Raw genomic sequence first — 27932 nt, forward strand, 5'->3', positions numbered from 1 at the left:
ACAGAACCATCCGTGGCAGCAACTGCGAGTCCCACGCACATTGAGGCACAGGGACCCAAGGCCACAGAGACCCAAGGCGGGGCCCTAGCAGCCAGCACACACGAGCATATAAACCGTCCCCCAGGAACCAGAGTGACCCGCAGAGGAACTACTGGCAAGCTGTGCACACTCTCAGCCCAGTCCCTAAATGGAAAAACTGGGTGCCTTCAAACACTGACCCCATCTGGTTCCATGGGTCAGGATAACCAAACACAGAAGTTACCAGAAGCAGAAAAGCTGCACAAAAAGGGGAAAATGAACAAGTGTAAGGCAGAGCAGACCCAGGGCTAAAAGCTAGAATGGGAAGGCAGCTCAGAGTGCAAGAGAAGTTCAAAACACCAGATAAAGGTTCTTTAACAGTTAACTGTTGAGGCTAAAGACCTAAACCAAAGGGAAAATAGCACGTCATAAATAGTTCCAACAGGTCATGGATTCTTCCATGTTTTACCTCAATTTATCTTTTGGGGATCCTGAAAACTAAAAATCTCTTTATAATTCAAGAATGTAACTAAAACTTGTACTTCTCCATTAACAGACAGGAAAATGAGGTAGTGAGAGCCTGGATATTTCAGAACTCTATCATGATGTAAGACTAAGTCATCAAATTCCTCAAGTAATTGAAGTATGAGGTCATTGTTAATGCCTGAGTAAACAAAAGGAAAAAAAAGGTTTAAATGCACTTTAATACTTTTATGATTTTTTTTTTTTAAAAAGCAACCTTTCATTGAAAAGACAACCATGTTAGTGTGTGGCTCTTTTGTAAAATTATCCACCTCCACAAGCACCTTCCCAGTTTGTTCCTTCTCTATTCCACAACTTTGTCAAATGCATCAGGACTTAGTCATCCAGGATAAAAATCTGAGCCGCCTCAGCTGCGTACAGCAACATACAAGAACAAAACCAGACAAACAAAACAAAAAACAAAATGAAAACTCACACACACAAAAGCAGCTCAGAGGTTGTCAGTCTAGGGTATGGTAGTTCATAGTGTCAGGGCTCTCTTTCCAACTTGATGTCCTGCTCTTCTCAACAGGTGCTTTCCACTTCAAAGCCTAATATGGTTGCCTGAGCTCCTGCCATCACAGGCACATAATAGCCAGTAGGGAAGAGGAGAAGTAGGGCTCAATCCTTTTAATGACATTTTCTAGAAACTGCACATAATTCTACTTTCATCTCACTAGTCTGAATTTAGTGACTGGCCACATCTAGCTACAAAAAGACTTTGAAAATGCAATCATTTCACTGGGCAGCAATGTGCCCAGCTAAAATGTAGGATTCTGTTACACAAACAAAGAAGAAAATGCATACAGTCTCCGTGATGTCTTTCCTATCCCACACAGCCAAGTCCTCTCAGTTCTTTACCATTATTTATCTAGGTCAACCCAATCCGCATGGCTGTAATTCACATCATCACTGTTGGCTTGGTCCACCGGATCCTAACGACGATCTAGGTAGAAATGAGCTGTTCCATTTGGGCAGAGAAACTACAAAAACTATACAGATAGGAGAAAACATGGAAGGAGTCACCTGAGTGGGAGACATCATACACTCTCCTTCAGGCTCCTACAGGCCATCCTAGCAAAGAAGGAGCTCTTCCTTCTTTTTCTACGCAAGTGCATTAATGTTTTTAGAGGCAAGGCAGACAGTCTGACTGCAATCTTGTATGTGTTTGCTCCTGGAAAATCTTACTGGGGTTCTGGCAGTCAGTGGTCAGAGATGATGATCCTTACACATCAGGAAATCAGTCTGTATGTCAGAAAACACTTCCCAGTGGGCAGAAAGATGTGGTAAAGTTTAAAAAAAAAAAAAAAAAAAAAAAAAGTCAACCTAGAATCCTATACCCAGCAAAAACATCTTTCAAAATGAAGGCAAAATAGATATTTTTTCCAAATAAAAACTGCTCTAATTCACTGACAGCAGATCTGTACTCCAAGAAATCTTAAAGGAATTTTTCAGGCAGAAAGAAAATAAAGTCAGATGGAAATTTGTAACTACAAAAAGAAATAAGGCGGCCTGAACTATAAATATGTGGATAACTGTTAAAAGACATTTTTTTTCTCATTTTTAAACTCTTCAAAAATTAAGTGTTTAAAGCAAACTTAGTAATAGTGTATTTTGGAGTTTATAACATATAGAAGTAAAATATGTCTGAAAAATAGCACAAGGGACTGTAGGTGGGGGTAGAATGGATGTATATCATTGTAGAGTCCTTAAGTGAAAGAAATATTACTTTAAAATAATAGTATATAACTTAAAAGTAGACTGCATAAAGTTAGAGTAAGTACTAAAAAAATAAATAAAACAAAAAAGATGTAGCTAATAATCCAATAATATAGATAAAATTAAACCACACACCCAAAAAAATAATCCAAAGAGGGCAGGAAAACAAAAAAAGGGAAAAAGACACACGGGACACATAGAAAACACAAAGCAAGGTGATAGATTTAAACCTGATCATATTGATTATTAAATTAAATATAAATTGTCTATACATTATGATTGAAAGGCAGAGATGATAGTTATGGATTTAAGAAAACAACAACAAAGCAACACCCAGCAATATGGTATCTATAAGAATCAGTTGGTCCATGATACTAACTAATGTCCCTCGGGTCTAAAAAGATATGAAATATCCTCTTCCTTATATCCAGAATATTAGGAGATAGTGCAGGAAGGAAAGCCAGTGAGGTCCTCACTTCAAGTTGGCCAAGAAATTTTTTAATCAATAAATAATTTCCAAAAGCCATTGATTGTACACTTTGGATAGACTGTATGGTAGATAAGTAAATGATTTTAAATAAATAAGTAAATAAATAAATAATTTGTTTCCTTGACAGTGAAGAAGCAAATACAGAAGTCAGAATTACGGATTCTTCCTTTCTGGTGACCCTAATATAGAATTTGCTGAGGAGAAAAAAAGCTTTGAATTCAAAGCCTCCCAAACACAGAATTATATTAATTTTAAAAGGCTGGGCAATTCAGTTGTCATAGCTAACTCATAGCACACTGACCTAGTAGGCTTTCGCAAAATAGAACTCCCAACACCAATTAATTCTACAACATCCATTGGGCAATGAGGCCAAACTTGGTGTTGCATCAAATCAAGGATTATACCTTTTACAGGAGCTAATAGTTGGCTGTGTTGGCTACATCGTGGCAAATTAGGCTGTCAGGCACGCCCTTTAGCATGCTGAAAAAGTCAGCCCAATGAAGCAGGTAACCAGGGAATGGCCCTGCATCTGCCTCCCCTGTGAAGTAAGAAACAAAAGATGTGTGTCTCACTCGCTCACTTCCTAAATTGCAAAACCATGAGCAGCTGTATTTGTTGCCATATAGGTCGTTTCCCCAATAAGCGTCACAAGGTGACAAAAGTAATTACTTGAAGGTGTTAGGCTAGGTCAGGACACTTAAGAGTACTGGATCAGTTTATGACTGACCTTGAATTCTTGGAATATGGTTTCAAAATATTATCTAGCCTTTTACTAGAATAAAAATAAAAAGCAACAACAGCAGCAGCATAGGACTATACCACAAAAACTGCAAAACTTATTGTAAGTGATGCGCTATAGTTAACAGAACAACTATAAAAATGTTTTTTCATGTATTGTAAAAAATGTACCACACTAATGCAAGGTGTTAATAATAGGGTGGTATATGGGAACTCTGTATTTTATACACGATTTTTCTGTAAACCTGCAACTTCTCATTAAAAAAAAAAGTCATGTAGCCTTTCAAAACTGACTGCATTTTGTAAAGCCAGTGTGCAAATGCCAAGGAGCTATGAGGACAATCATGGTTTCATGGTTGATTGAGAATGGAGAGTCTCATAAGTGACTGCTATATCCAAGAATCTAGAAGAAAAACATGGAGCCAGCATATTTAAGGAAAATCAGGGTAACCAATGCAATAATCAGTTGATAAGGAAAGACAGCACCAAGGTAGATGACTTTTTCTGAGGAGAAGTATAAGTTGCCCACATTAGTTTTCCATGGCTGCTGTAACAAATTACCACAAACTTAGTGGCTTAAAACAACTGATCAGACAAATAATGGGGTCTGGTATTGGGATATGGCAGGAGGCTTCATGTTAATAATGGACAATTTTATTATCTTACAGTTCTATTGATCAGAAGGTCAACATGGATCTCACTGGACTAAGATCAAGGGGTCAGCAGGGTGCATTTTTTTCTGGGAGCTCTAGGGGTGAATTTGTTTCTTTACCTTCTCCAGTTTCTAGAGGCCATCTGCTTTCCTTGGCTCAAGGCCCCTTTCCTCCAGTTTCAAAACCAGCAATGTTGGGTCACGTTCTTCCCATGCTGCTAGGTCTCTTGTTCTTTCTTCCGATTCCCTCCTTCACTTTTAGGAACACTTGAAATTACATTGAGACCACCCAGATAATCCAGGATAATCTCCCTAAATTAAGGTCAGATAATTAGCAACTTTAACCCCATCTTCAACCTTCATTCTCCTTGCTATGCTGTGCCACCACAGTGCCCTTAGCAACAAGGATGAACCTGGAAGACATCATGTTGCCTGAAATAAGCCAGACACAGAAGGACAAAAATTGTATAATCTTGCTGTTTTGAAACAATTAGAATAATTAGAAAACAATCAGAAACAATTAGAAAACCCAATGAGTCAGAATCTAGAATATAGGTTACCAGAGGGTGGGGAGGGAATAGGAAATGGGAAGTTTACACTTAAAGTGTAGAGGGTTTCTATTTGGAATGATGGAAATGTTTTGATAATGGAAGGTGGTAATAGTAGTATAGCACTGTAAACTCAATTATCAGCACTGAAATATAAATCTGAATATGATTATAGGGGAAGTCTTAGATTGTACATATGGTAACAAAAATTTTTTTAAAATCCACAGAACTACACTACACAGTGAAACCTACATCAATTGATAATACAATTATAAAAATGTGCTACCATCAATTGTAAGAAATGTTCCACACCAATGCAAGTTGTTGGTGGTGAGGTGGTATATGGGAATTCTGTATTTAATGCATGATTGTTCTGCAAACCAACAAAAAAAAAATGAAAACCAACATGACGAAATAAAGCCTTTCCAAGATAAACAAAAAACTGAGAGAATTCGTTATCAGACCTGCCTTACAAGAAATATTAAAGGAAGTTTTTCAGTCTGAAAGCAAGTGACCCCAGATGGCAAACAAACAAAGCAGATCAATAAAGGTAACTGTGCAATTATAATAGACACTATTAATACATATTTTTCTTCTCTTAGCTGATGTGAAAGCAAGTGTAGTAAATAATACGCAAGTAATGTATGAGTGAACCTATAATATATAGAAATGTAATATCTGTGCAATATGTCTGCCAACAGTGCAAAGGAGGTGGGTGGGAGCAAAGCTGTAACGGGTAAAGAAATGACAACAGATGGCAAAGTCATAATTATAATAACTAATTGTTGGGCTTGTAACATTGATAGATATATCTATAACAATAATAACACAAGAGGGGGAAAAGGGAGTAGAACTGTATATGGGAACGTTTCTATATATTACTGAAATTAAGGCAGTATAAATACGAAGGTGATTCTAATAAATTAATATATATATGGTAAACCCTAGAGCAACCACTAAACAAAGTGACTCAAAAACACAGTGAAAAAATAATTGATGGAATTTAAATGCTACACAAGAAAACAGTCATTCAATTCAAAAGAAAGTAATAATGGAGGAACAGAGAAACAAAAAGGACATGAGACATATGGAAAATAAAAATATGGCAGAGATAAATCCCACTGTATCAATAGTAATTTTTAATGTCAATGGATTAAACACAGCTGCAGATAAAGGAATAATTTTAAGTTAGAAAGTGTTGGGCATTGAATCATGGTCCCCCACAAAATGCATCTTCAGGTCCCAATCCCTGGGCCCATGGATGTGAATCCATTTGTAAATAGTACCTTTGAAGATGTTATGAGTTAAGGTGTGCCCAAACGGAATGAGGGTGGCCTTAATCCAATTTGGCTAAAGTCCTTAAAAGCAAGGAAAACTGGACACAGTAGAGGAAGCCCCGGGGGGGGCAGCCAGAAGCTGGAAGTCAACGGAACCCTGAAGAGAAAAAAGAAGACACCACCATGTGCATAGGCATGTGACAGTAAAGTCAAGGAACACCAAAGATTGCCTACCAGTCAGAAGACACTGACCACAGGAGGAAGCAAGCCTTCCATTCGCTGAAACTGTGAGCCAGTAAATTCCTATTGTTAGCCAACCCATTGTATGGTATTTGTTTTAGCAGCTGGAAAACTAAAACAGAGAGCATTGTTAAATATCGCAACATGCCATCAAGAATGCGTGCAAATTACTCTTTTAAAGGCCAAAGGTTTACCTGGGACAATTTAGCCAAAAAAGGGGAGACCTGTTACATGACTATTCAGCATCCTAAACTGTCCTCATTCATAATCACAAACCATCACAGCACACCTGATGTACTTTGTATTCAGTGTAAGGACACTGAAATGCAGACAGAAACATACACCCTGAGTGATCAACTGTGCATTTCAAAATACTTTTCTCAAGAAATGTAGTAAGTTATGGTATATTTATTAATAATAATGATACTCTGATAGTCTACTCATCTAAACTTCAAAGTATTTTAGAGACCGTAATGCAATATGACTATTTGAAAGCAAGCAAGCAGTACTTTTTAGCCCTTATCCCTTTCAATTTTTTTCCAGGGTTTTAAAATATTTTATGCTATTTTCAATTTGTTTTATTCTTCAATAAATGCTGAACATTTAGGTAAAATAAAATGGACAGGTATTTCCTGCTCTGATAGTAATAAAAAACCTTGATCATAGTGTTCCACTGACTTTCGCTTCCCAGTGTTCTGTAAATAAATGAAAAGTGGCTAAATTAAGTTCATTGTGTTGCTCATCTATGATCAAAAACCCAGGTTTTCCTTTTTCTATTCTTAAAATTGACAGCTGTTCTTAAAACACCAGAAATTGATAACTGCCAGTGTTGAAAGCAGAATCTTGCAATTCATGTTTATTCAATATACTTTACAGTTACGAAAAACCATGGTGACCATTCCCAAGAGCTCTTCACTGACACAGACCTGGCTTACAGCTGCTTTACCATCCCCAATCCTCAATTCAGAATCCAGATCAGACAGGGGAGAAGGCATAAGTTGTCCGTGACCAACCCAGTAAGGTCCTGTCACTTACAGTATGTTTGTACTTGCCCAACAGCTCATCTTCAGTCAGTCATGGATAGAGCTGATGAAGGGCAAGCAGAAAAGGCTACAATCTCTTAGGTGCGCAAACTGCAATTCATGTCAGGAGGCCAATTTTCCGGTGGAAAAAAAATATTACCCTGAATTTTTCAAGTCTTCTCTATGTACCCCATGTACCTTAAGAAGAAGACAGAAATACACATGACTGTGACTGTTTTGATTTACCATATAACCTAAGGCTGGTGCACTCTGAACTTGAGACCTTGTTCTTTAAGGTAGGCAGAATAAAATTATTTTTAAAAATCATACCTTCCCCAACGGAGGTGGCAGTGATTATAGTGGGCCCAAGTGTGGCTTCTGGGTGCTTGTGATTGGTGTGCTTATTACATGATGTGTTTAGGTGTGAACTTTTCTATATTTATGTAATTCGTTAATAAAAAGCTTAAACCAAAACAAAAATCAGCACTTAATAAAAATGAGGCATGCTTATGAATATGCAAGTCACAGAATGGGAAATCCAAAAGACTGACAGACTTGGAAAAGATGCCATCCAATTCCCACACCCCTTTCACTGTGCCCTCCGAAATGCATATCCATCCACCATCCCCAATTACTCAACCTCTTTTCTCAACATTCTCGCTTGACCTCAGTGGCTCACAACTTCTGACTCATCACAATTGCCTGCAAGTTTAAAAAAAAAAAAAATGTACCTAGGCATGAGCTCCACCACAGATGACCCGAGTCAGAACATCTGGGGTGGAACCCAGGAAACGACATGTCCACAAAGTCCTCCCAGGAGATTTTCACAGGCACCAGCTTTGAGAGCCACCACCCCCTGAAACTGGCCTCTCCTTGTCCTGCAGCCCTCTTTAGCCATGGCTACCTTTTCTCTCACAGCCCTCTTTCCACTAGGCTTGAAGAAATGGTAAGGGCCCTCCTCATTTCTCATTGCCACTTCCAAAATACTATCTCACCTGCCTCCCTAAAATTCCAACTTTGAAGCTCATATTCTCAGACCACACCATCCCTAATCCAGCAGTCATCGACACTTCATCCTACCTTGTTCCTTAGAGATTTTAGCTCCTGGCCATGACACTCTGCTTTTGACAAACTGCTCTTGTCAAAACACAGGAGGATTTAAAAATCTGCACAGATGGTCCCTGACATCCTCCTCTCCTCCCATAACTCACTTCACCTCAGCAACTCATTCCCAGTTACACCCTAAAACTTGTCTTAGTTACCAAAAAGTTGACCCCCTCCACAATCTCAATTTCTAGCCTCCCACCCTCCAGCCACCCCTGATCTTTTCAGCTCACCTCATCAAATGTCTTTGCTCCAACATTTTTAAACCCTAGTTCTATAAGCCATTGATGCTCTCACCTTTTCACCCAGCTTAGAGTCCATGGGTGGACTTTATAATCTCCCTTCCTTTGACCATACCCTCCACTATCTTGCTCCCTCTAGCTCCCTCTTTATCACCTGGAAAAAATCCAATCCAAGATAAATCCTATTGGCTACCTAATTTGCACAAGTGAACCTAGCTGAAGGAACAAAACAACCCTGCTAGATGATCCTGCAGTACACTTAGGATTGACTCCAAGTGGGTGAGTGGTGTGGACTCGTCATTACACATCATTTCCCTAGTCGCCTGGATGACTGGGCCACACCTTTTCCTCTCTTTACCTTTCTACATCTCCTCCCCACTCATGCTTAGCAGATGACCTTGCTTCCAAATTCACTGAGAAAATAAAAGTAGTCAGAATCTATCAATCTACTTGCATTGTGCCTATGCTCTCTGCCTTTCTTGGCCAGCCACCATGCATCAACGGCCTGGCCTCCTACCTAGGACCACTCCCTCCACTGACTGCACAGGCCATCCCATCCCCTGACTCTACTCAACCTCGCTCCAGCAATTCCCTCCTCCTGCTCAGTCATCACCAATCTTCCCCTCTCTGTTACATCAGTCACATCAGCCAACACACTATAATAGCTCCCATTTTTTAAAAAAACTGACTCCCACATCTTCCTCCAGCACCTGTCCCACTTCTCTATGCCCCTTTAGAGAGAAACTTCTCAAAAGAGATGTCTCCTTTCCTGTCTTCCCATTCTTTCGAGGGCACATCAACCTAGCCTTTAGCTCCTGACTGCGCCACCAAACCAGCTCCTGGGAACGTATGCACTGATCTACATGTTGCTAAAACCAAAGGTCAAATCTCAAGTGCTCATATGACTTGAACTATGAGAGCATTTGATACAGCTGACCAGTCCTGCTTTGCAAGTTTCTACTCCAGGCTTCAAGATTGGTTCCTGGTCCTCCTCATTCCTAGCCCCTCCTCTTCAGTCACTTTCATTGGTAAGACTCAGTTCCCATCTTTAGAGTACCCGGGGCTCAGTCCTTGGACTTCTATCTCCACACTTGATCCAGTCTCAGCTTTCAACAACTCCTCTATGCTGACATGCACACCTCTACTTCAGACCCTTTGTACTTCAGACGTGTGTAACTAACTGCCCAGCCAACCTCGTAACCTGAATACTGAAAAGGCATCTGGAACTTGCTTGCTCAAAATCAAACTCCTGATTTCTCCCCACTCCTCAAACCTGCTTCTCCAACAGACTGCTTTCAATGAATGGCAACTCCAATCTTCCAACTGTCCAGGTGGTTGAAAACCTTGACACTTTTTCTCTCGCATCCCATATGAAATACATCAGCACATCTTGTTGACTCTACTTTCAAAATATATCCAGACTCCGGCCACTTTTTACCACCTTCATTCTGCACAATCCTGGACTGCCACCATCACTTCTTCCCTGGATCATGGCCATAATCTCCTGACTAGTGTCCCTCAGCTCCCTCAGTCTCCTCTCAACCCAGCAACTAGAGTGAGCTTTTAAAGCCTGAATAAGAGTACATCACTCCTCTGTTCAAGGTAAAATGAAACATTTCTACAACGGCCTATAAGGCCCCCTTTGACTTCTTTCATCTCATCTCCTTTTGCACACTCAGTCACTGTCTTCCCACCACATTGGTCTCCTTGGGTTCTATGAACATGCCACACATGTACTTGCTATTCCCTCTGCCTAGAATGTTCTTCCGAGTTGTCCACACAGCCTTCTCTCTCTTTGTCACTGTCACATTCTTCAGGTCTCTGCTCATATGTCATCTCATCAGTAAGTTCTTTCCTTACTGTCCTAAATAAAATAATCTCCACCCAAACTAGCAGTCTCTATATTGCTTACCCTGCTTTAATTTTCTCCACAGTACTTATTACCATCTCAGATACAATCTATTTCCATGTCTATTCATTTTTGACTCACTTCACTAGAATCTAAGCACACAGGAAAGGATTTTGCCTGTCACTTCATAGCACTCAGTGCAGCTAGTGAATGAATGAATGATGCTTATATTTCATTAATAATTAGGAAAATGCAAATTAAGCAATAAGAAAAACCATTACATATGGATCATATGCCATAAATTTGAGTCTAATAAAACCAAGAGTGACCAGAATACAAAACAAAAACTTCTATATACCACTGGTGAGAGTGTAAATTAATAAACCTATTTTAGAGAGCAATTTGGCAATATCTAGTAAAACTGAAGATGCATGTGCCTTTCAACCCAGCAATTCCACTTCTGTGAATATATCCTACACTCCAGGGCAAACTCGTTCCCAAGTATACAGGAAACCTGTGCAAGAATATTCACTGCATCATTGCTTATAAAAGCAAAACAACCCAAAACCTAAATATCTAACAACAGGAAATACATAAATTGTGAAAGAATCATACAGTGCAAGACTATATCCTAGTTAAAATGGATGACCAACCTACAGATGCAATTCAAAACCACAATGCTGAACTAAAGAAAAGCAAGCTGTAGAAAAATATTTATGATATGATGCTATGCATATACATTATTGAAAATGTGGAAAACAAAACTATGTATGTATTTTCCTCATGGCTACATTTATATATATAATAATATATACCAGGATGGTGGTTACAGCTAAGGAGGAAAATAGAGGAGATAAAAATACATTCAGGGAGGATTATACAGGGTATTTCCACTGTACCCATTTTATTTTATTTCTTAAAGAAACAAAAGCCTGACAAGTATGGAAAAATATCAAGATTTGATAGAAGTGAATGATAGGTACACGATTATTTGCTATGGTGGTCTCTAAATTTTTCTGTATATTTAAAATATTCAGAATTTTTTTTAAAAATTTCTTTTGAAATAATTTCAAATTTACAAGACAGTTGCAAAAATAATACAAACCCCATTAAGAGAACTCCAACATACCCCTCATCCAGACACACAGATCCACCAACTCTCAATATTTTGCCACATTGGCCATATCATTCTATCTATCCATCTCTCTTTCTATTTTCTAAAAATTTGAGAGTAAGTTGTATATTTACTCTTGTTCATGCCCCTTGAACATTTAAGAACATTCATGTACATTTCTTAAGAACAACTACATTTATTCATATAACCACCTTAACTACTGTTATCAAGTTCAAGAAACTTAATATTGATATAAAGCTTATTATAGTCCATACTGAAGTTTTTTCTTATGTCCCAATACATCCTTTGGGGCATTTTATCGTCCATTATTAGATCCAGTCCAAGATCCTGTAGCATCTTCAGTTGTTACTGTCTCTTGAATCTTTCTCTCTCTCTTTTTAAATTGTGGAAACATATATGCAACATACACTTTCCCATCTCAACCACTCCCAAATATCCAATTCCGTGGGATTAACTATACTCACAATATGTGCTACCCTCTCCATCATCCATTACCAGAACTTTCCCATCACCCCAAACCCATTATGCATTAACTCCCCCAACTCCCTCCTCCCCTACCCCAGCAACCTGTACTCTCCTTTGTGTCTCTATCAATTTGTGCACACTTCCTGAGCTATTTCATATAAAAGGAGTCATACCATATCTGTCCCTCTGTTTCTGACAATAAGTCACTCAACATGGTGTCTTCATGGTTCACCCATGTAGCAGCATGCATCATAACCTCACTCCTCTCTAGGGCTGAACAATATTCCACTATATGTATACAGCACATCTGTTTATCCATTCATCTGCTGACGGACCTTTGGGTTGCTTCCAAACCCAGGCCACTGTGAACAAAGCTGCTATTAACACTGGTGTACAAATATATCTGTCCAACTCCCTGCTTTCAATTTTTGGGGGTATGTACTTTGAAGTGGGACTGCTGGGTCATATAGCAGTTCCATGTCCAACTTCCTAAAGAACTACCAAACTGTTTTCCAAGTGGGTACACCATTTCACATTCCAACCAAAATACACTAAGGTTCCCATTTCTCCACATCCTCTCCAGCACTTGTTACCTTCCATATTTTTAATAATAGTCATTCTAGTGAGTGTGAAGTAGAAATATTCAAAATTTTAATCAAGTGTATTATATCCTAAGAAAACTTATTTGATTAAAATTTCACATTTTCCCAACTTAATACATAACAATACTCAGCTTCTAAATGAGTGGCTGCTGGGGGTTTTCTTAAAACTCCGGAATTTCACAAGAGGAGGACTGGCTGCACCCACACTCAGCTTCATTTCCTTAAAAGGCCTTCAAGTGGCACATTTCTATTTAAATATTAATTTAAATATTAATACTCTGTAAACACTACAGCTTAAATACAGTGCCTGAGGCAAGGGGAGTAGAATGGAAAATGCTGTTTCAGGCAGACACAGCAATGGGCACCAAGTCTCCTGGGAGTTTCTAAAATCACCTGTTGGAATAGACAACTGATATAAAGGTGGATAACTGTTATTTCATTTCGAGACTTGGGTTTTTGGATGCACAGCAGGACCAGTGATATATCTTCTGTGTTCTTTGACATTTTATTGAAGCCAGAAAGTATCTATATAACTTCAACTAAGTAGAAAAAAAAATCTCCTTAAGATTTTGATTAATTAGACTAATACAGGATAAAAATCCAAGAGCGCTGAAGCATAAACCATAGGAAACCTAACTTTATAGGGTCAAAACAAAATTTACAGACTTATATGCAATATGAAAAGCAAATGTTTAACTGGTAGATAAATCAGAAGGTTCGATTAATTCTAGCGAAGTCAATACAACTAACTTGTTCTTGTAAATAAAGTAAGTTTTGAAAATCTCAAAGGAGGAAACTGATATCAATTCACAGATGCAGAGGCATAAACCCAGCTCACTGGTATAAATGACAATCTCTCAATGCCATGGTTTCCCTGCTGCAATCCACTGTGAAGAAACTGAATACATGTCACCCACTAATATTTATACAGTACATTTCAGAGCCACAGGACAAAAGGCCATGCAAAACCTGCTAAATATAATCTTAGCAAAGGTTTTAAAGAGTTGATGTGCCAGGCAGCCCGAGCCACAAATGATGACAGCCAATCAGCAAGAACAACTGTATTATGCTAATCATTTGCATAAACTTTGTTAGTAGCCATGAAGGGTGAATCAGAAATAGCTTGTCATATTGGTGAATGATATTGGGTTTTCAGTTTCAAAGGACACAGTAACCTAAGCCAGAAAGTGCTTTAATAGCCCATTATCAGTCGTTACTAATTAAATAACTAAACTTCATAATTAGAGATTGCTTGGAGGGCACACCAAGCACAAACCTGTCTACCACACAAATGATCACTCTGCAGAAGGGCTGATATATTCATTCTGAAAAGAGTCATCCCCTTTGAAAGTCAGGAGGCCTCACCACCTCCTTATATTAGTATAAACATTCTTGCAATTGTTAACCAGAAAGTTTCAATCCCCCAGAGTTTTATTTTAGCACAGAAGCAACATGTAGGGCTTGGGAAAACTTCAGAACATGATAGGTTAGGAAAGCCGCAATTACATCTCAACTGCCTCCTTCAAATTACAAGAGTGGGAGGTAAAGACATTAATTGAGACACTCATTAAAGAGCACACACTTTGATACACTAGATCAAATCCAGAAAAAGGCAAATGTACCCCTCACTCAGTAAATTTTACAGGGAGGACAGCAACATGGAGTACATAGTTCATATCTCCCTGAGAAAAGAAATTCATATGTCTTTGTCTGTAACCAAAGCAGTTATTATGAGTCAATTAAAAGTTCTTATTCACTTATTAATTACAGAGTAAATTATGTCTGTTTAAAGTGATCCGTGGGATTTGCAGAGCCAGCCTACTATTATTTGTAAAAGGTTAAGACTTTTTCTCTAAGTATTAATTATAATTAGTATGGGTGTGTTTTATATTTGCTCCTGATATAGTTTCCAGTCTTAAAAGATTGCTTTGATTCTACTTGACTCTTTCTACCACAGATAGCACCACTGTCACATAGCCACAAACAGGAAATGTGCAACAATTTCGGCAGAAATTTTTTTTAACTGATCCATTACATCTTATATAGAAGTTTACTTGATGTCTTAAAAGTGGCACCACACATTTAGAATGCTTTAACATCCCAGCACCTAATTAGCATATCATAAATACTATCATTTCAGAACGATAGCTATCTAAGAAGTTATGGCCAGAGGCATTTGAGAAATATGTTGAAAGAAAAATTAGGCGGGAGGTGGGGAATTCTTGGGGCATGGAGTCAGCCTTACTTTTCAAATATATAAATTCTGGACTTGGAACTATTTTAGATACATTTTCAGTATGTCCCTTTGACTTCTCATAAAGTACATCTACTTAAAATTTAAAAACACGTACACTTAAAGACACCTAGTAGGCACTTTAAGAGCAAGTGAAGACACTTAAAAATTTGAGACATGCATTCTAAGTGTACTTTCAGCAATAAAACAAAACTCAGGGCTGTGCCAGCAAATCCAGGATGGACTATTGGTTTTGATCCAGCCAGTCCAAATTAGACTCTATTTAGCGCCATCTGGAGGCAAATTTGTTCTTTAAATCGAAGAAGCAAGTATGGACCTAAAGTAATATAAAACCTCCAGTCAGGAAGAGTCCAGTAATAATATCCCAACATCAGCACAAATTAAAGATTTTGATAATCACCCGTGATAGATACACGGGTGTTTGTCATACTATGTTCTCTAATTTTGTGTATGTTTGGAATTTTCCATAATAAAAGAGTAACAAAATTAAAAAAAAAAAAAAGAAAGAAAGCCTCCTGAAAATAGCCTGATTTGTCTTATGAAAAAATTCTTTAAACCCAAATTTATGCTTGAACCTATTTAAATTCTGTTGATATAGCTTATACGACTGTATAGGAACACCATAAAAAGGAATCGATTAGAATTAATAAGTTAAATCAAGTAGCAATGTAAATGATAATCATAAAAACCAACAATGTTCTTATAAATATTCAACAGATAGAAAATATAAATTTCAAAACAGTATTGCATTTGCAATAGGAAAAGCATGTATTTTAAGAATTTTAAATTTAATGGGGGATGTATGTAACATTTATAAAACCACAGAAACTCCTGTATTAAAAATAGGGTTTGAAACAACAGAAAAAAGTACCCCCAAAAAACTGATAGCTTCAACTATTTACAATTAAAATTTTTCTACAATGAAGATCAGAAAAAATGTTTAAAAAGAAACAACAAAAGTGCCACAAGAGAGCTTCACTACACTTCTTTCCTCTTCAAAAATTACACTGTTGGAGCATCTGAATTTTTAAGGACAAAGTCACTTTCCATTTGTCCTAGCTAAAGCTGCACCTACCAAATCTCTGAAGAGTCCAATCAAATTTATAAATACAACATCAAGACCAAAATAGATTAATGAGTAAAGGACATATGAAAATGCTCACAAATTAGATGGATGAGTGAGAAGGACAATCTCATATAATAAACATTTACTGAATATTAAAAGCTGGGTGGTTCTTTTATTCTTCCATCAAAGTCCACCACAAAGAGAAAAGTGCACAAAACACAAATGTTCAGCTCAATAAATTATCATGTAGCAGGCACCCATGTAACCAACCTGGCGATGTAGAAATAGAGCATTGCCAGGGCCCCAGCAGTCTCCCTCCAATTCCCTCCTAATCACTAACCCCTCTCTTCCTCTCCAAGGGTAACTATCATCCCATCTACTAACACTCAAGAAGAGTATGTCCATTTTTGAAATTTGTATCAATGGAATCATATTGTTTGCATTTTTCTGTGTGTTGGTTCTTTTGCTCAACAATATGTTTTTGAGATTCATCTATGTTGTCGTGTGAGCTGAGTTTATTCATTTTCATTAGGGTATAGTAGTACAAGGAAGGAATATAACCTAATTTCCTTATCTATTATACTGTTGATGGCCATTTTCCCACAATTGGGAGCTGCTATAAACAGTCCTATCCATGTCACTTGGTTGCACCCAGACATACCATTCCTGTTAGGAGTGGAATCGCAGGGTCATAGAGTATGAATACATTCCGTTTTAAAGAGATGTTGTCAACCAGCTTACCAAAACAATTATACCAACACTGAGAATTCCTTTGCTCCCTTATCCTGCAAACTCTCTGTATTATTAGTTCTTTTAATTTTAGTATTCTCGTGGGTGTACAGTAGTTGTATGCCATTGTGCTTTTAATTTGCATTTCTCTATTGACTTCAGTTGAACACCTTTTTCTCATTTTTACTTAAGATAGCTAATGTGCCAATAAATTTATGATGAAAGTAGTACTATACCAATTTGCCAGTAGTACTGGAAATTACTACAATCCTTTTAGAGTTCTAGAAAACTGATAGTGATTACTACTAATAAAGGTACAAGAGAACTTGGTATCCTAAAAGCTTGATTTAGTTACTTCCTACTGAAAGCCCAACTGTTATAAAATGTGGGTCATGTCTCACTCCAATTCTACAGATATTAAGGAGATGAACTGGATAGAACTTTGTTAAATAAAGAAGAAAGAAGTTTCATTGTCGACTCCCAGATGTCTGCTTTGAGAAAAGGATGCTCAAAAAAGGGAACTAATAATTCTTTAGCTGTGTGATAGGCCCTTGACATAATTTCCTTTCATCCGCACAACTCTAGCAGGTATTATTACTGTCCCAAATTACAAATGAAAACACTAGGAACAGGAAAGTCAAATAACTTGCCCAGAGGCAGAAAGTTAGAAAGTGCTAGGTATCAGATCTTAACTAAAACAAACCTTCAGGTACTAAGCCCTTTCCACCAGGGTAAACTGCTAATATCCGTGTGCTATTTGTTTCACCACCAAGCTGAAAGACTAGATTTTCCACTGAGTAATATAGAAATGACACTAAAACATCAGCCAAGCAGCTGTCAGGGTTTTACTGCGACTAAATGTATGTAGTAAGTCACATGGGAGCCTTTAGACATTACTGCCCCACCAAAGTCACCTTTGAGAACAATACTGCATTTGTTTAATTTGGGTTCTATTTTTTAAATTCACTTGGCACCTAAAGTTAAAAAAAAACTAAACAGTTCAGATCTTTTATACTCTTTGGAGTACATGTAATATCCCATCCCATACTTTTTACAATTCCACTACAATGACAGCAGAAATTTTGTGGTTAGATAAGGAAAGGATTACTTTGCCACACCTTAGTATAACTGGGCAGAAAAGACCAATTTCCATATATATATATATATATATATATATTTATATATGAGAGCATGATAACCAGATGCTGGGAAGAAATGGATCCACTTTATTCTCTACTCTGAATTCAGACCACATCAGTAAGACTGGGTAACACGCTTAATGTAGACAATAGATCAAATGAAGTAATGATTCTCACATTTGAGTAACATTTATAATACAGATTCCTGGGCCTTAGTTATAAAGATTCCAAATCATTGAGTCTGAAGGTGGAGCCTAAGAGTTATATTAAAATTTTGTATTTTTAAATGCACATACAGAAGGGAACATACAAAACATATATATGTACGTGTATGTATATACATACAACCACACATGAAATGTACTTAATACAATAAACTACCATGCAGCCACTACCCACAGATCTTTTCCGGACCTTAGAAGCCCCCTGATCCCATTCCCATCCCTCTCCTGACTTGTGTGTGAATCATTCTCTAGTTTTTCAGTTTTCCCTGTAATACTACACAACAACATGCATATTCCTAAACACTGTATTTTTAGCTTTGAAAAACTGAACAGAAATCACAAACTACAAGAGCAATGGTGCCCAGATAGATGAAGGCACCTAGGAAAACAAAGGTGAACCAAACAAGCCTCTAAGTCACTGCCTCGCTTCAGCTTCCCAGAGAGTTTTCAGGACTCCTCTCTGGAGGAGTTATTAGGCAAAGACATGAATCCTGGAAAACCAGTCAGGGCATAAAGTATGACTGACTTCACAACAGGAATACAGCAGGGAGAGCAGACTACTGTGCATCTTTTGTTTCTAAGCTCCCTAGGGCTACCCCTCTAGGATTCAGGACAAGATCAAAGCCATCTAAGAGCTAAAACAAGTATCCTTAGCTGATCCAGGCACCTGGGCACCGAGGGGAGCACAGGAGCTTCAGTGGTGCATGGGCAAGACAAGCTAAGAACTGGTCATGCTTGCTAGGAAATTCTGTCCTCAGGTAAAAATGACAGCAAGAATCTTGGTAATTATAATCTTCCACAAGTCTGACTTGATTCACATCCTTCCAATCTGGACTGGTTGCCCTCTACATCCGAAACGCAGTTGTCACTTTGGAATCTCTTCATCATCATTCTGGAGACTCCCATCATCTCCCTCCTGTTTCCTGTATCCCATGTCTTTCTCTTTCTTAGTTTATTCTTATCTGTTAATAGCTTTTAATAAAGGGGACAGGGGAAGTAAATATTTTGAGACCTTGTATGCCTGAAAATATCTTTATTCTAACTGATCATAGGTTGACTGAGTACATAATTCTAAGGTGAATATCAGTTTCTTTCTGAATTTTGAAGGTATTGTACTATTATTTCCTTTACTTCTAGTTACTGGAGAGAAATCCAAAGCCATTCTGATACCTTATCCTTTATATAAGACCTGGTTTGTTTTTACTCCAGAATCATCTCTGACTTCCAGTATTCTGAAATTTCCTTATTTTTATTTACTGGGCTGGACACTCAGCAAGAACTCCAACCTCCAATTATGGATCATTTTTTAAAAATTACTTATTATTTCCTCCTTTGCAATTCCCCTATTTTCTTTATCCAGAATTCAACCATATGGATGTTGGACCTTCACAATACTCTAAGTGTCCTCTCTCTTCTCTCTTCTATTTTCTAACTCATTGTCTTCTTGCTCTACTTTCTGGGAGATTTCCTCAACATTATCTTCCAACCCTCCTAAGGTTTTCATTTCTGATATGTTTCTAACTCTTTGTTTGCTTTCTGACCACTCCTTATATTGCATCTTGTTTATATTTCAACCTCATCTCTTATCTCTCTGAGAATATCAAAAATTGGTGGGGTGGGGGGAGTAGAGGGGTAGAGGAGAGGTGGTGGTAACTTTTTTCTTCCTGCAAAGTCTGCTTTTCCAGCTTGCTTTTTCTGTTTGTTTTAGTTTCCATCATCAATCTTCAGTATTAGAGGCTTTCCTCAAATAATTGGTATTTCTTCACTGTTTGCTTATGGTTAAAAGTGGACAACATAAAAGCATATTTGAAGATCTGAACCTGTGGTAGGGGCTTGGTGACTCAGAGCTTTAAGGAGCCTCCTTATTAGCCCTTTTCTCTAGGGCTACTCAGAAAACTCTGAGGATAATATTCCAATCTCCTGCTTGGCTGCCAGCATTCTATAGCCAAGAGGCGGAATAGGTTTGGGCTGAGGGGATCTGCTCTCAGCATTCAGTATGCATCTCATCGCTTATCCCTCTATTTTCAGTCTGATAATCACAATACTTCCCAACATTGTTTTCAAATTGCAAACATACATTAATATTTGTGATTTGGGAACTGGAAACTGGAATTCTCCAAATGACAAATTATTCTCTGTTTTTCCTAAACTTTATTTTTGTGTTTTTAGCGAATAGTGAATGACCGTAACAATAAAGAATAAATCATTTTCCTGTGATAGAGTAATACTAAAAATTTTAAAAGTTTTCTGTTTAAAAAAAAAAGAAGTAATAATAAGTCCATGGCTTATTATTATTATGAACCAATATACTGTGGCAAGACCATGTATTTCAAAATCGTGTAAATATGATCTCTATCATATAGACATGGGATAATAAAAATATTAAAAGAAATATTAACACAAAATAAATGCCAAATGAAAGTCATTTAAAAAACTTGAAGATAATATTTACTATTTAAAAACCATCAGTCTCAAAATGAAATTTTAAAACACACTAAGCATTACTTGGCCTATCCAATAGTCTTGATCTTTGTTTCATGAGAAATATTCCAGGCATTGGAAAATTTCTTTCAGTTTGTGTTGTCATTGATCAAATTAAGAGTGCATCAAAAAGCACCCTCAAGTTGGGTGTTAGGATACATGTTTCTTCATATGAGCTCATTTTTTTTTTTAATGATAATCTATTGGTCTGCTTACCCTGATTTTGGTTTTGGCTTTGAAAACAATATCACTTCTACTAATGTAGATTTTAGATCAAGTTCTGACTTCATGTCAGAGTGTTCTACAACAACATTATTATCTTCCTTTTGTAATTCTTGTGTTAAAGTACTTATAAAGAACTACAGTCTACAGCAAATATTCTAAACTCAAAATCACCAGTGAACATTATTGCCTAGTATTCATAGAGCTAACATTTGGATCTCCTAGCAAGGTTAAAAGAATTATGCAGAACCACATGTTGGAATTGCCAATTTAAGGACTTATTTTGCTTCCAAACTTATTATTTCTCAGGATTTTTAGAAGTATACTATGCATATAAACTTCTTAATATTTATTTTACTTGCAAGCATAGCTCACTGTTTGCAGCAGATAGAGCAGCAGACAGAGGCAAGCAAGGCTGACTGATGAGCTCATGATGCTTTTTCTGCTAGATGTTCCTGTCCTATTTCCCAGAAATATCCATCTTAACTTTCTACTCACTTTGTCAACATTTCCTGCTCTTGCTTTCCACTTAATGTCAGTGCAACACTTGGAACCAATCATATCTCTATATTGACTACCAAGCTTTAATTTTCAGGATAATTATAGCACTTTTTTCTGTTTTCCTGACTTTTTGAATAATTTTCCCCAAGATGTGGGACTCAATTAAAGATAAATTTTCTGAGAAATGCCGGAAATGACTGGAAACAATACTTTATGCAGAGAACATCTATTTTGAACTTCCAGAATTAATGTAAGGTGAATGACAACATGAACTGGGAGAGTTGTTTTTCAAAGAATTTTCATCTAACCTTCCTTATTTTATCTCCCCTGAATCCCAATTTCCAGATACCTGGTGTTGCCAGTCTTGAGCTTTTTGAGGATTTACAGGGTAAATCTAGTTGGTTCTCAGTTTTTCCCTCTGCCAATTTAGGATTCATGAGTCTTGGGTATCTAAGTTATTTTCCACTGTTATTTTGGCTTCTTAGTTTTCTAAATTGGGTTCTGCTGTCTCCTCAACTCATTTCCTTGTCTTTTTGGGGTCTTTATTGCAATTTTACTGGGGCTTCAATAGGGAGAAAAATTCAAAGTATAGATTCAGTGTGCCACCTCAATCTCATAGGAATCTTCATTTTTAACAAGTACTTTGACGATTCTGATGCAGGTGGTCCCAAAATCACACTTTCAAACACTGAACTAGAAGACAATCAGTAGAAAGTGCCCATGATGGCAAACATAATTAGAAATAGTTGAAAGAGCTGAGGATGTTTAACAAGGAGAATGTACTGAAGCCACAAGAGCTACTTCAAATAGTTAAAAGGCTAATTGGGGAAGAGAAGTTAAGCTTGTTCTCTATGCACAAAACTAGAACCAAAGTGGGAAAACCACTATTTGGTATCAGATAGAGAAGAACTTCTTAACAAACAAAACTATCCAAAGAACGAACTGCCTTAAGAAAAAGAAGTAAAAAGCCTCCAAATCGGAAAGGAAGAAGTAAAGCTGTCCTTATTTGCAGATAACATGATCCTATCTGTTTACAGAAAATCCTGAAAAATCTACAACAAAGATCATAGAACTAATAAATGAATTCAGCAAAGTATTGGAGTACAAGATCAACACCCAAAAATTGGTAGTGTTTCTGTATATAAGCAATGAAAAATCAAATGAAGAAATCAAGAAAAAAATTCCGTCTACAATAGCAACTAAAAAAATCAAAGTATCTAGGAATAAATTTAACCAAGAATGTAAGGACTTATACCCAAATATCTACAAAACATTGCTAAAAGAAATCAAAGAAGACCTAAATAAATGGAAGAACATTTCATGTTCATGGACTGGAAGATTAAATATTGTTAAGATGTCAATTCTATACAAAGAGAGTTACAGATTCAGTGCATTTCCAGTCAAAATTCCAATAGCTATCTTTGCAGAAATGGGAAAGCCAATCATCAACCTTATATACAAGAGTAATGGCCCCTGAATAGCCAAAGCCATTTTGAAAGAGAAGAGGACTCATATTTCCTGATCTTAAAACTTATTACAAAGCAACGATACTCAAAACAGCATGGTACTACCACAAGAACAGACATATAGACCAAAGGTTTCAAACTGAGAGTGCAGAAATCAGGTCTCACATTTATGGCCAAATGATTTTTGACAAGGGGGCAAAGAACACTCAATTGAAAAAGAATAGTCTCTTCAACAAACTGTGCTGGGAAAACTGGCTTTCTATTGCAAAAGAATGAAGGAAGACCCCTATCTCATACCTTATACAAAAATCAACTCAAAATGTATCAAAGATCTAAATATAAGAGCCAAAACTATCAAACTCCTAGAAGAAAATGTACGGAAGCATCTTCAGGACCTTGTTAGGCAATAGCTTCTTAGACTTCGCGTTAGATAACAGCTTACACCCAAAGAACAAGGAACAACAGAAAAAATAGATATATGAGACCTCATCAAAATTTAAAACTTTTGTGTCTAAAAGAACTTTATCATGAAAGTATAATGACAACCCACACAATGGGAATATTTGGAAACCATATATCTGATAAAGATTTTATATCTCAAACATAGAATATATAAGGAAATCCTTCAACTTAACAAAAAAGAAGATATATAGAACTATATGATGGTGCTGTGAACAACTGATTGTACACTGTGTATTATTGTATGGTATGTGAATACATCTCAAAAAAAAAAAAAAAACTGGGAAAAAAAAAGCCACAAAAAGCACCTGAAAAGATGCGCAACATTATTAGCCATCAGGGAAAGGTAAATCAAAACCACAGTGACCTGAGACTCAGAGCTGGAATTCAGCAGCTATGAGTGACAATATTACCCCATACAGCAACTGTTAAAAAAGCTGAAAAAGAGTTCAGATTTCAGTCAGAGATATGAATGAAGCTTATCTGGTTAGAACTTAGGCAAATCAGACTAAAGGGTAAAGGATGATATTGATAGTGTTTTAAAACTTCAGCTTCTGTGTGAGACCAAAGGAAGAGATGTTTATTTGGTGCAAATCTATATTTTCTGTAGCACACTTATAATTTAACTTGTATGGTCAGTTTATTCAAACCCCATAATTAGAGGGAACTTTGAATACGGAGTGAGATCTGGTTGGTATGTACAGGTTAGTATGAAGCCCTGATATATCCCAAAGTAATTTGGGCAGAGAATAAAAATGTATTTGGAAAGCCCCCTTGAGGGACTAGGGGAAAATGTGGAAATATTAACCTCCCCACCTGGAGAATTACTGATACTCTCACAAGCATTGGGGACTATCAATTTGGAAGGCCAAGCCCTCAATCTTGGGCTTGCCCTTATGAAGCTTGTTACTGCAAAGGAGAGGCTAAGCCTACTTATAATTGTGCCTAAGAATCAACCCAGAGAATTTCTTTTGTTGCTCAGATGTGGCCTCTCTAAACCAACTCAGCAGGTAAATTTGCTGCCCTCCCCTCTACGTGGGATATGACTCCCAAAGGTGTAAAGCTCCCTGGCAACATGGGACATGTCTCCCAGAGATGAGCTCGGACCCAGCATCATGGGATTAAGAAAGCTTTCTTGACCAAAAGGGGGAAGAGAAATGAAACAAAATAAAGTTTCAGTGGCTGAGAGTTTTCAAATGGAGTCAAGAGGTCTTTCTGGAGGTTATTCTTATGCGTCATAAAGATATTCCTTTTTAGTTTTTAGTGTACTGGAATAGCTAGAAGGAAATACCTGAAACTGTTGAACTGCAACCCAGTATCCTTGATTCTTGAAGTCGATTGAAAACCTTGGGGCTCACACTCCCTTTATCCAGTGTATGGACATATGAGTAGAAAAATGGGGACAAAAATTAAATAAATAATTGGGGGGATGGGATATTTTGGGTGTTCTTTTTTACTTCTATTTTTATCCTTACTTTTTTTTGGAGTAATGAAAATGTTCAAAAATTGATTGTGGTGATTAATACACAACTATATGATAGTACTGTGAACAACTGTTTGTACACTGTGGATGACTGTATGGTATGTGAATATATCTCGAAAAAACTGAAAAAAAAAAAAAAAAACCACAGTGAGACACCTTTTCACACCCAGCAGAAGAATGGCTGCTATTTAAAAAATGGAAAATAACAAGTACTGGAGAGAATGCAGAGAAATAGGAACAGTAATTCATTGCTGGTGGCAATGTAAAATGGTGCAGCTGCTGTCTAAGATAGTTTGGTGGTTTCTCACAAGGCTAAGTACAGAAGTACCACATGACCCAGCAGTCACACTACTAGGTATATATACCCCAAATAACTCAAAGCAGGGACTCGATCAGATATTTTCACACCAACGTTCCTATCAGCATCATTCACAATTGCCAAAAGATGGATGCAACCCAAGTGTCCATCAACCGATGAATGGATAAACAAAATGTGGTCTATACATACAATGGTATATTATTCAGCCATCAAAAGGAATGAAGTTCTAATATATGTGAAAACATGGATGAATCTTGAAGACATACTGGTGAGTGAAATAAGGCAGACACAAAAGGCCAAATATTCTATCATCTCACTGATATGAAATAATTAAAATAAGCAAACTCACAGAGTCAGAAGCTAGAATACAGGTTACCAGGGGATGGGGAGGGGATAGGGAATAGGGAGTTGAGGCTGAAAAGGTTCAGAGTTCCTATTTGGAATGAAGGAAATGTTTTGGTAACAGACGGTGGTGAATGGTAGCACAACATTGTGAACGTAATCAACAGCACTGAACTATGTATCTGAATGTGGTTAAAAGAGGAAATGTTAGGTTGCATATACAGTAATAGAATAAAAAAAATTTATTTTAAGTCCATGAAACTGCAGTACCCAAATAGTGAACACTAAGTTAAACCATGGACTATAGTTAATAGTACAACTATAAAAATGTGCTTTCATCATATACCACACCAATGCAAGGTGTTAATAATAGGGTGTTATATGGGGATCCTGTACTTAATGCATGATTGTTCTGTAAACCCACAATTTCTCTAATAAAAGATTAAAAGAAAAAAAAAAGAATGAAACGTAGGAATAGGGGGCACAACCGTCACTTATTAGGGATGCCTCAAAAGCATCTAAGGCCCAGATAGTTGTGTGGTCCAGTGCTTGTGGAAGCAAGGCTGGCAAACATGAAAAACAAGTGTCATACATAATTAAATGCTAGAAGAATGAAAACACAAAAATAAAGTCATTTTAGACACACTGAGCAAGAATTACTAAAATATAAAGAGTTATCCCGAGTTGGAGCCCTACAGTATGCCTAGATTTCCTTTTACACAAAGAATCTGCACTTGGATGAGCATTTATCCTTAGTTTAAATGTAAGAGATGGAAATGAGAAAGTTCCTTATTGCTATGAACATAAAACGTCCTGATAAGCCTTACACTTTAACATATTACTAAGCATCTTTTCTTTACCTGCAATGCATGTTGGCTTAACAACAGGTTTCCTTGTATCCATCTCCCCACCTCTTCAATCTAGGGACAAGGAGGACACCAGAGGCTGGAGCACAGTGAACAAGGGGAAACTGGCATGAGACAAAGCTGTAGCAGTAAGCAGAGAGGCCAGATCATGGGAAAGGGGTGGATATTGTGGGTCAAATCTTACAAGTATTTGGGGTTTATTCTAAGCTTAATAGTAAACAACAGAGGAGTTTCAAGCACAGAAAAGTGGTATAATCAGATTTTACCTTTTTTTAATGGCTCTTAGGCAAAAAATGCATTATAATTCAGCTAATGACACATTCTGGCAGGCCAATTAGGAAGCAGTGTCCAAGTGAGAGACGGTAGTTTGGACTAAGGAGATAGAGGCTGAGATGAAGAAGTGACCACATTTGAGAAATATTTAGGATGCAGAAGCAAGAGAACGTTGAGTGGCCTTAAGGATGACCCAGATCGTGGCATGAGCATTGGGATGAGTGGTGACGCCATCCCTAAGGAAGTATATACTGGCAGATGGAAATGCTGGAAGTGTTAAGAAAGAGGGAGACCCTTGAGTTCATGTTTTTGGTGGGCTAAGTTTGAAAACCTATTAAGTCAAACAAGAGTAAATGTCTCCCAAGCTCCACTTTATCACTTCCCACCAAACGTCTCCATTGTAGCATCTCAAGATGCTGGCAACAGAAATCTGTATCTTTCTTCTACCTCTGCTCCATTTGCCGATTAATGCCACCAATCATCAGGGATGTTACAGATGGGACTTCTGCATGTGACAGAGAAGGCTGGTATAGAAAACATCTGAAGCCTCACAGGTAAGATTCTATGACTCATACATTAGTCCGTAAGATTGGAGTTATTCTTGGCACAAAGGTTAACACCAAGGAAAGTGATAACTCATAACTATGAAAACATTTAAAGCTATCTGAAAGTAAATACCAATGTGTTAAGAGATACTTTTATCCAGACTGCTTTACTAGCAATATTACAAGAATAAGATGAATTTTAGAATAGATCCAAGAGAACAGATTCCAGAGTTAATGTCAATTATTAATTAACCAACTTGTTTTACTGAAACAAACACTTAAAGCAATTATTTTCCAGCGATTAGATCATAATTGGTATTACTATATCCTATTATAGCACAACACTGCCACCTGTTGGAAGACATCACCAGTAAAATGTTTTCTTAACAACTTTGTGAGAAGTGTTATTTCCCAAAGAACATGAAAAGCACTGCTTTGATTTTATTCTTTTTAGCCCATCACATGTGGATAAAACCTTTAGTAAAGAGAATAGACAGAGATGTAGCTTTACTGCTTCCCACAACAAAAAGCACAACGCTATTTACTTTTTGGTTTGGGTTACTTGTGTAAGGGGATGGTGTGACCATGACAGCACCAGGGAGTTTTGGGGGTGATGGAACAATTCTGTATCCTGATTATTATGATAGTTACTGAATCTATACATGTGTTAAAACTTAAAGAACTGTAAACAAAAAGGAAAAAAAGGTTAATTTTGCTGTATGAAAATTAAAAAAAGAAAAATATACAGAGGAGAATTAAAATGCTCAGTGCCATATGTTTCTAGAAAAGGAGAAAAAAATCATAAAAAGTTAGAATGTGAGAGTATTCACATAAAACTTAAACAGTTTTGCCATTTATAGCTCAAAAACCTGAGGCACAAATCAAGTTAGAAAGTTCCTAATCTGATAGGAGCATGTTGAAATATTTAAATGTGGACATG

At 37.2% G+C, this 27932-nt stretch overlaps 1 protein-coding gene across 2 annotated transcripts in view; it reads right to left on the reverse strand.

Annotated features, from left to right (window-relative positions):
- Positions 1 to 27932, reverse strand: part of LOC119534615 (cytochrome c oxidase assembly factor 1 homolog) — an 84025-nt gene that overhangs the window by 51219 nt on the left and 4874 nt on the right. The window lies entirely within an intron of this gene.

Source organism: Choloepus didactylus, chromosome 5 (genome assembly GCF_015220235.1).
Source record: "Choloepus didactylus isolate mChoDid1 chromosome 5, mChoDid1.pri, whole genome shotgun sequence".
Lineage (NCBI taxonomy): Eukaryota > Metazoa > Chordata > Mammalia > Pilosa > Megalonychidae > Choloepus > Choloepus didactylus.